We start from the raw sequence: 11,081 nt of genomic DNA, 5'->3' as shown, positions 1-11,081 counted from the left end.
GATCTGGTATAGAAACGAGCTCGAAAAAAGAGAAGCTTCACCTGCAGACGGAACAGCAGGTGCTTCACAGTTCTGAAGAAACATGGGGCGGCAGTTGGGCCCAGGGTCAAGGTGGGTGGGTTGCCATGGTAACAATGGCCTGCCCTCCTTTGTGACATCACCTGCTTCTCCCTTAAAAGCCACCAACTACAGGTGTCCATTGTGGGTTTGCGAGGAGAGGCGGAGAGAGGTGTGTAGGTGCGGTAAGAGAGGAAGCAGAGGATTTGGATTTTCTTCTGATTTTGACTGCTTCAAGAGGAGGCGGAGCCAGCAGCAAGCATGCAGTCTGTTCCAGACCTTCAGGAAGAAGGAAAGTTCAGCGGACTGGTTCTTCGCGGAACAGAGTGGCTCAGGAGACTGAGAGGCGTAATGCATCTTAAAAAGAACAACAAAGTGGCCCCACTCCAGCCCAAGGAGCAGCCTCCTCTGGCACCAGTTGTGCCAAAACTCTTCAAATGCTGTCGAGAGCTTGCGAAGGCAAAAGCCCGAAACCGGGCCCGTATTAGGCCAGCAGCTGCAGAAGGGGACATAATTGTGGAAGATCTGGAATGAGTGTACGGCGTGACTGGCGAAGAGAAGGTGCTCTACTTTGGAAGAGTTAAAAGGGAGTAAGAGGGCGATGAGATCGAGGTAACCCTCCAGCCTCTCCTGAGCTGCAGAGGCTCAGGGCAGAGAGGCGGAGGGAACTAAGTTCCCGCAGGAGGAGTGCTCGCCTCCAGACCAGGAGAGGCGAGTCACCAGAGGATCGTGGCCACCCTATGCCTCGGGGGAGATAAAAGGCGGCCAGCCCCAGTCCCAACTTGCGGGAGCAACATTGTTGGTTGCTAGTTCCTGCCTGAACCCTGTCCTGCTTTCCTGCCTGAGCTCCTGACCCGCCCTGGTTCCCTGCTTGCAAGCCTGTTGCTGACTTCACCCGACTCCCTGCCCTGCACCCAGCTTCAGCTACCACGGACTGCCTCCACGTTGCACCTTTGGCCACGGACCGGACTTGGACCTCGCCTCTCTAGTAACCCACGGGACCAGCAAAACGAGGAAGGAGGGAGAAAGTATTGAAGAGAGGTGAAAACAGCGGATACAAAAGGCTGACTGCTGACTCACCCTCACCGTGCATGGAAGAAACAGGAAACAATGGGGGGGGGGGAATTAGGCCATTTGGGGATGATGTCTATTTCTTTTTGTGTATCTTGTTGGTGCGTAAGCATAAATAAAGCAAAAACAATATGTTTGTCAGGTTGTTGGTGCTTTTTTTTTGTATTTTCATTTAATCTTGTTACGTTGTGAACCACCATGTGATCTTTGAATGAAGGGTGGTATAGAAATTTAATAATGAATGAATGAATGCTCTCCGCAGGAAAACATTCATGGCACCCACACGGTCAGCCTCAGATACCAGGCTGAGAAAGATGTTTCGGTAGGCTCATTAATTGATATTAGATTAATATCTGCTATGATGGTTTATTTTGTTCAATTAACTAGCACAAAATACAAAATCTAGAATCGAATATTAATTTTCTTCTTAACTATAAGGATTTGGGTCAAGATATTGAAAAATTGTACTAATTAACTGATCAGGAATAGGCCTGCATTGCCTGTGTTCTGGTATTTGTGGCCAATCTGGACATTATGTTAAATATATTTTTAAAAAATTTAAGAAAAGTCCAGGAGCACCTTAGAGACCAACTAAGTTTGTTCTTGGTATGAGCTTTCATGTACATGCACACACGAAAGCTCATACCAAGAACAAACCTAGTTGGTCTCTAAGGAGCTACTGGACATTATATATATATATATTTCTACTACATCAGACCAACACGGCTACTTACCTGAATCTAGAACTAAGTCTATTCAGAAATGGATAGTGAACCGCACTACCTTGGCTCTTGGCAGATACGGGATCCTTTGACTTCTAGTTGCCATGGCGCTGCGTTTGCTAGTTGAGCTCTTGCTTTGTTTAGAGACACCAGGGTTTACATGCAAGGAATTTCTCAGAATGGGACTCAGAATGCCCTATTCTCCAGCATTCCCCAACCTTCTTCTTTCATGCAATTTTGTAATTGAGAAGAAGAAGAAGAAGAGGAGGAGGAGGAGGAGGAGGCGGCGGAGGAGGAGGAGTTTGGATTTGAAATCCCGCTTTATCACTACCCAAAGGAGTCTCAAAGCGGCTAACATTCTCCTTTCTCTTCCTCCCCCACAACAAACACTCTGTGAGGTGAGTGGGGCTGAGAGACTTCAGAGAAGTGTGACTAGCCCAAGGTCACCCAGCAGCTGCATGTGGAGGAGCGGGGAATCCAACCCGGTTCACCAGATTACGAGACTACCGCTCTTAACCACTACACCACACTACGCACACATCACATCAAGTAGAACTTGGTGCAAGCAGGAAGAGCTGAGATTTCAACTTAGGGCAGTGTTTCTCTGCCTGAGGGTCCCCAGATGTTGTTGGACTACAACTCCCATCCTTCCTAGCCAGCATGACCAGTGGTCAGGGATGATGGGAGTTGTAGTCCAACAACATCTGGGGACCCACAGGTTGAGGACCGCTGGATTCAGGGCGGCATTGTTGGGCATTGCTGGGCACTTGCACAAGGACCCTCCCACTGCATGGTCATCATACTGCCAGTTATTGCTGCTTGGCATCACCACCTGTTTCTTCCTCCAGCTTTTCCCTTCAGTGATAGAGGGAGCAAGCAAGTGTGGAGAAGGGAGAAAGAACATTGGTTGTCATCTGCTCATTCACTTCTTGCCTGTTGCCTGGACAGGTGAGTAGGCAATGGTGGCTGGAGAGCAACAGAACGAGGGGATGGACATATCATCAATCTAGACCCAACCTGAAATACCGTAATTGATTGAAAGTTCTTTGGGGGGCACATGTCAAAGAGTTCTCTCCTCCCCACTTGTAACAATGTCTAAGGATCCTCAGGGGAAAGGTGGAGATCCCTTGTCTGAGGAAATGAAGTTCAAATCAGGGTTTGGCGAGGAGGGGTTGGAGTCAGGATAGGCAAGTGGAAGAGAATCATGGTAGGGGCAGAGTTGGACAGGATTTGACAGGGTGTGCGCAGATTATGAGGAGCTCCAGGGTCAGTCACAAAACAAGAGATACTGCTTCGTGAAATGGACCACCTCTCCCAATAAGAACTGACCTGGACCCTGCCATTATCATCTAAGGCCCTTCTTTGTGTGCCTCCTACATGACAGGTCCAGAGGGTGGCAACAAGAGATCTGGCCTTTTCCACAGTGGCTCCCCACTTAAGGAATGATCGCCTCAGGAAGTCTTGCCTGGGCCCCTTTGTTTCATATCTTTAGGTGACGGGCAAAAATGTTTGGCTGATTAACATTTCATGGCATTTTAAATATGTTAAAGATGCAGACCAGATGGCACCTCACCCCCTCAAGACTATCAAACATGTAGCAAATACTTGTTGGAGGTGTGGTGGGAGTAATGGTGACATGTATCATATGTGGTGGACATGTAGGAAGATCAAGGTGTTCTGGGGCTTAATTTACGAGGAGTTGAAAAAATGTTTGGAATAACTTTATAAAAGACCAGAGGCATTTCTGTTAAGCATTGTTGGCAGGGACATCCCAAAGGCCTTTAGGGAGGTATTCTAATCTGCAATGGCCGCAGCTCAGACTTTGGTGGCAAATGGGTAGAAGGAACAAGAAGCCCCGACAATAATGGACTGGCATTACAAGCTACAAGAATTTGCTGAAATGGCGCAGTCAACAAATACCCTGAGGGGCAATTTATGGAAAAGTGGGATAGATATAAAATATATGTTCAAAAATACAGTAAAGGTTCGCTTTCAAATGCTGGCATTTGATTGACGTTGGAGTGAGACTGAGCTGAGAAATAAGACTAAGTGCACATATTGATATAGCAATGTATTAGATAAAATGCAACGAAATATACAATAATAAGAGTACATTCATTTGTTAAAAAGGAATATACAACGGGATAGAAAGAAAGTCTAGTGTGTTGGTATGTATATGATTTGTGGGGGGTTGTTTTTGATTTTTCTTTGTTCTTTCTTTTTTTCATTTTCTTTCTAGGTATATAAAATTTGTATATAATTTTTGTATACATGTTGGAAATTATATTATAGTAAGTCCTGTAATGTAATATGAGAGTGATTACTGATGTAATATAACAAATAAAATGCAAAATAAAAAAGGGAAAAAAGGAAAAGTGATGCTGCATAAATCTAACAGGACCCAGTACTGAAGCCTTTAAAAGTAACATTTTGCCTATGCACAGCATCTTGTGGGAAAAGCAGAGACAAGCAGAGAAAAGCTGTTTTGGATTTTTAGAAGACAAAAGGAGTTTTGGACAGTTTTGAGGCCTGGGGTGATTACTGAAGTCTGGAGTGATTTCAGACAGGATTTGGGTATCCTGTCCCTTCATTCCCCCCTGTTTGTTTTTGGACGGCCGCTAGGCCTGTCCCAAATGGACCACTATCCTTTCTTGAGGCCACTGATGATTGCCCCAAGTTTGGGAGCTGGGAGCTGCCTCCTGCAATTGTTGCTAGGTCAGCCGAACGCCTCCTTCGATGGGGTGCAGTGGCTATCAGGTCAGGAAGCAAACCCCATGCTTGCCACATGTTCTCGTTCTTGAGCAGATACCTCCCCCTTCTGAAGCCCACATCGCAGCCAGAAAAAGTTCCTGGCGTGGACTCAGGTATAACGGTTTGGGCTGGGAACGTGCGATTGTAGATTGTCACTGGCGCTCTTTGATTTATTGACACAAAGCCAGCCAGTAATACGGTGATGGAATGATTGAGGTTGTAACTGATGATTCATTCCATGTGTGCACAGGGTCATTACCAAGTCGGTGCTGTGGTTCAAGGGGGCTTCAGTTAAGTTCTGGAGGCTCTGGGTGGAGCTCTAGCAGGTGGCAAGATAATGAAAGGAGGCTGGGGCATAATTTCCCTGATTGAACGTCCCACACAAATACCCGTCTCTGCAGGGGTGGTGTAAGGCTATCCAGGGGCCCTGCAACCTTCTATAAAAACTGAATATGCAAAGGGAAAGAAAAGAAAATGAGAAAATGTCCTCTTTCAATCCATGCTGGATTCTTGAGCCGTCCAAAGCGTCCAGGGGTGATGCAGGAAGGCAGGGTAGTCATCTCACGGGCGTCGGGGCGTCTGGTGGGCGTTGGGCGTCTTGGGTCCCTTCCAACAATGCTGGAGCAATGTCTGGGCGTCTGGGCCCAATCTGGGTCCTCATCAGCTGGTTCATAGGGATGCAGAGGCTCAACCAAGGCACAAGGCGTTCTGGCAAAAGCTCACCTGTTAAGAGAAAGAGATAACAAAGACGGCAGCGATTGCACAGAACAAATTGATAGATAACATTTGCACATAAGGTATTGGCCTAGCAAACATTAATTCAAAAGGGTATGCTTGGCAGGAAAACTTCGCAAGGGGTACATGGCAACCCAGTTTGACAGTCCTGCTGCAAGAGTTAAGTTTTGCCAGCTGAGATTTTTTTTAAAAGTCTCATTCCTGTGCTCTAAGTTTCAGAGCTTTTGTGGCCTGTAAGCCATGTTGCAAATTTCAGTTTTCATCTGCCAAAGACTGCCAGTGTCCGTAACGATGTGTTCCTTGCTTCTGGCAAAGTTTCAAAATTCCTATGTACCGGCTCCTTTCAGAGTAAAATTGCACCTTAAAAAGAAAAACTTGACAAAGTTCACAGAAAGCATTCACTTGCTTTTTTAATAAAGTCATTTCTTCAGGTTAGTGCTTGGGGCAAGGGGGTGGGTAACCTTTGGCCTTCGGGGGTTTTTTTTCCGCTTGACTGTAAATCCAGACAGTGTGGGGTTCAGGGAAGCTGGTTGGCAAGAATGCAGCATTTTCCTTCTTGGAATAGCAGCCAAGAGATAACGCTCTGAAGCTACCTCCAAGCGCCTGGCACAAGGGGGGGAAAAAGCTGATGTCCTGTTACTTGCATGATTTTTTAAAACACAGTCTGTTCACATGCTTTCTGCAACAGTCTTTGAGCAAGAACAGAGATGAGAAGAAATCATTTTTGAGAAATCTTCTTGTTCCCAGCCTGTGGGGGTGGGGTGTGTCGGGCGTGGGGCCTGTGGGCATTCCATTTTCCAGTGACCCTTTTGCCTGCAGATGGCTCACTGGTTTCTTCCCTTGGCGTCTTCTGCCTCTCCCGTGGACACCCTCCGGGATTAAGTCTTTGTCTCTGGCCTTCTGGCTGCCTGAAGACAAACCCCTAATTATTTTGGCCGGGTCCTCTTCGAAAGAAGGATTCCGATTAAAAGTGCTTGGAGGTCTGTGGTCCTGGGTGTTGGATGACTCCAGGGGGTTGTACACTCAGTGGGGTGGGGCCATCAAAGTGGAGTTTTAGCTGCCTCAATTGCAACATCAGTATTGTCCGCTGCCCTGAGGGCGTGTATCTTGCGGATTTCCTCAATGGTCAGTATTGTAATCCTAGGGCTTTTAATCCTTCGGGTTTAATTGTCTCTCTTTTTAACAGTTCTGTCCCATGCAGCTCTCAAAGCCTTCTGCTCTGTTTCTTTCTGTCAATTCACATCCTTGCATTGTGCTGCTTCTAGAACCAAGAAGCCACATCCAGCTCACTCTTTTGGATTGCTTACTGGCTCTATCTCACGCGGCTCTTTAAAATCTTCTCCTCTTTTCTTTTTGCCAATTCACATACTGAAATACTCTTTTGGACTGTCTGCTTGTCCATTTCCCCTGATTCCTTCTGAATTTCACCATTCTCAACTTCCTCTTCTCTTTCTTCCTCAGTCTCTTTCCTTGGGGGTTGGGTAGGGGGAAATCTCATTTAGCCCTGGTGCAGTTGCTGCATAGGGTGGAGGGGGGCTAATTATTCCTCCTCTTCTGGGACTGGCAAGACTGCTGGGGTTTTTTCTAACTTGTACTTGCTGCCATACTGGGCACAGTTTGGCTTTCACAGTTCTACTTTTCCTAAGCCATGGGGGATGGTCAGGAACTTCACGTAAGTGTTTGGAGTCTATTTTTCATCAGGTTTTTAAAATCCCCAATCTTCTCCCTTTGTGGCGTCTCTCCAATTTGTTCAGGAAAACATTGCGGGGGGGGGGGTCATGGGAGTTGTTTTACTGCTTTTTCTCCATGACCCTGGGACCCTGGAACACTTGGAACACTGGGATACTGGGATACTGGGACACTCCCTCCTCCTAATGTCATTTCTCTCAGTCAGTCACAGACCACACGTTGCTTCCAACGTCTCACACACTCAAAACATTCACTGGAGTGTCCCCCCACACACATTCAGAAAAACCCATGCACCTCCCTCAACCCCCTTTTTCCAAAACCAAAACCACAACCGGCAGCGCTTCACAACTTCAACCGGGGCCCAAGAGCACCTTTTTTTCTGCTTCTTCTGGGCACAAAACCAACAACCAACCACAACCGGCAGCGCTTAGACTTCGACCGGGGCCCAGCAGCACCCTTTTTGCTGCTTTTCTGGGCAAAACCAAAACCAGTGGCACCTTTTACTGCCCTACTGGTGGAGCTGATCAAACTCTCTTTGCTCCCACCTATCCCTGTGGAGCTTACCTTTGTGCTCGAGGCACCTTCTTTCAGCACGGCTGTTGCTTTTTCTCCGGTCCTTGCAGTGTCTCCACTCAGGAACGGGTGGCAATTCCTCCCACGAACTTGGCAGGATGTGTACTGGAACCGCAGACACCGATCCTAGCTGTTCACCACAGGGACGCCTTGGACCCACATCCCTTATCCACAGGGAATATGTTTTTCCCGGCCAGCACACCAAGAAATGTAGCCTTTAAAAGTAACATTTTGCCTATGTACCAGCATCTTGTGAGAAAAGCAGAGACAGGCAGAGAAAAGCTGTTTTGGATTTTTAGAAGACAAAAGGAGTTTTGGACAGTTTTGAGGCCTGGGGTGATTATTGAAGCCTGGTGTGATTTCAGACAGGATTTGGGTATCCTGTCCCTTCACTACAGAGTACAATCCTCAAATTACAGAATCGTGGAACTGGGGGCCACACCAAAGGCCATCTAGCCCAACCCTCTGCAATGCAGGAATCACAGTTTGATGCCCCCCCAACTTGCTCTGCTTCAGGATCCTTTGCCTATTGCTTCATTACAGAGGCCAGAATTTTGCTTCCTCTCATATTCAAGATTTTTTTTTTGTACTTGCATTGTTGTATATAAAACAGGGACTTTTCCATATTGTCTTCTAAATGGAGAAATGGATTGTTGGTCTTGTGGAGAAGTTAGCTTGCTTGTCTTCAGGGTAAATGACTTAAGAGGAATATTCCTAGGAAACTGCCTTGGGCAGAGTCAGGCACTGACCCATCCACCTCAGCATCGTCTAAACTGACCGGGTTTCAGACAGGGGACATTCTCTGCCCCAGCTGGAGATGTAATCCAGGATTATCTATGAGGATGATGATAATGCAAAGCAGATGGTCTAATCCTGTGCTATGGACACCCCTAGACTTGGGAGTCTTCTACTGCATTTCAAGGGATGTTGGGATTGTCTCCCTTTGGAAATGGGGCTGAATGAAGAAAGATCCGGTATAGAAACATGAGCTCCAAAAGAGAAGATTCACCTGCAGACGGAACAGCAGGTGCTTCACAGTTCTGAAGAAACATGGGGGGGGGGGAGAGTTGGGCCCAGGGTCAAGGTGGTATACTTCTACTCTTACAGTTTCTGTTCCAATGATGTACACGTCACAAGGTTTATGTTAAGCCTACTGTAGTTTTTAAATTTCTACAATTACTTTCAATATATGTCATAAATTTACTCCATTCTTCAATAAACTTTGTACCTTCTTGGTGTTTAATTTTATGCGTCATTCTTGCTAATTCTGCGTATTCAAATAATTTTACTTGCCAATCTATAACCGTAGGGATCTCTGCTGATTTCCATTTTTGAGCTCTCAATACCCTGGCCGCCACCGTCACATATTGAAACAATCTCTGATCTTCCTTTTTAATTTCATCACCTATTATCCTAACAAAAATGCCTCCGGTTTTTTTTTTTTTGAAAAAGTATATCTGAAAATTTTCTTTAATTCGTTATATATAAGCTCCCAAATTTTTTTTCATTTCCTCACAAACCCAACACATATGGTAAAGGTCCCCATCCTTCTGCTTATATTTCCAGCATGCTTTGTTTCCAATTTTATACATTTTCCCCAATTTTACCGGTGTGATGTACCATCGGTACATCATTTTCTCCAGGTTTTCCCTTAATGTGACGCATGCCGTGAACTTCATTCCTTTATTCCATAGCCTCACCCACTTGTCGTACTCTATGTTACATCCTAAATCAATTGCCCATTTTACCATTACCTCTTTAATCAACTCATCTTTTGTATCCCATTCTAGAGCAACAGAACGAGGGGATGGACATATCATCAATCTAGACCCAACCTGAAATACCGTCATTTATTGAAAATTTTTGGGGGGCACATGTCAAAGAGTTCTCTCCTCCCCACTTGTAACAATGTCTAAGGATCCTCAGGGGAAAGGTGGAGATCCCTTGTCTGAGGAAATGAAGTTCAAATCAGGGTTTGGCGAGGAGGGGTTGGAGTCAGGATAGGCAAGTGGAAGAGAATCATGGTCGGGGCAGAGTTGGACAGGATCTGACAGGGTGTGTGCAGATTATGAGAAGCTCCAGGGTCAGCCACAAAACAAGAGATACTGCTTCGTGAAATGGACCTCCTCTCCCAATAGGAACTGACCTGGACCCTGCCATTATCGTCTAAGCCCCTTCTTTGTGTGCCTCCTACATGACAGGTCCAGAGGGTGGCAACAAGAGAAGTGGCCTTTTCCACAGTGGCTCCCCACTTGAGGAATGATCGCCTCAGGAAGTCTTGCCTGGGCGCCTTTGTTTCATATCTTTAGGTGACGGGTAAAAATGTTTGGCTGATTAACATTTCATGGCATTTTTAATATGTTAAAGATGCAGCCCAGATGGTACCTCACCCCCTCAAGACTATCAAACATGTAGCAAATACTTGTTGGAGGTGTGGTGGGAGTAATGGTGACATGTATCATATGTGGTGGACATGTAGGAAGATCAAGGTGTTCTGGGGCTTAATTTACAAGGAGTTAAAAAAAATGTTTTGAATAACTTTTTTAAAAAGACCAGGGGCATTTCTGTTAAGCATTGTTGGCAGGGACATCCCAAAGGCCTTTAGGGAGGTATTCTAATCTGCAATGGCCGCAGCTCAGACTTTGGTGGCAAAGGGGTAGAAGGAACAAGAAGCCCCGACAATAATGGACTGGCATTACAAGCTACAAGAATTTGCTGAAATGGCGCAGTCAACAAATACCCTGAGAGGCAATTCAAAACAAAAAATTAGGGAAAAGTGGGATAGATATAAAACATATGTTCAAAAATACAGTAAAGGTTCGCTATCTATGCTAGCATTTGATTGACGTTGGAGTGAGACTGAGCTGAGAAATAAGACTAAGCGCACATATTGATATAGGAATGTATTAGATAAAATGCAACGAAATATACAATAATAAGAGTACATTCATTTGTAAAAAAGGAATATACAACGGGATAGAAAGGAAGTCTAGTGTGGGGGGGTTGTTTTTGATTTTTCCATTTTCTTTCTTTTTTTTTTCATTTTCTTTCTAAAATTTGTATATAATTTTTGTATACATGTTGGAAATTATATTATAGTAAGTCCTGTAATGTAATCTGAGACTGATTACTGATGTAATATAACAAATACGGTAAAATGCAAAATAAAAAAGGGAAAAAAAGAAAAGTGATGCTGCATAAATCTAACAGGACCCAGTACAGAGTACAATCCTCAAATTACAGAATCGTGGAACTGGGGGCCACACCAAAGGCCATCTAGCCCAACCCTCTGCAATGCAGGAATCACAGTTTGATGCCCCCCCAACTTGCTCTGCTTCAGGACCCTTTCCCTATTGCTTCGTTACAGAGGCCAGAATTTTGCTTCCTCTCATATTCAAGATTTTTTTTTTTTGTACTTGCATTGTTGTATATAAAACAGGGACTTTTCCATATTGTCTTCTAATGGAGAAATGGATTGTTGGT

Source organism: Podarcis filfolensis (genome assembly GCF_964270895.1).
Source record: "Podarcis filfolensis genome assembly, chromosome: 9".
Taxonomy (NCBI): Eukaryota; Metazoa; Chordata; class Lepidosauria; order Squamata; family Lacertidae; genus Podarcis; species Podarcis filfolensis.
Note: the sequence above shows the minus strand (reverse complement) of the source record.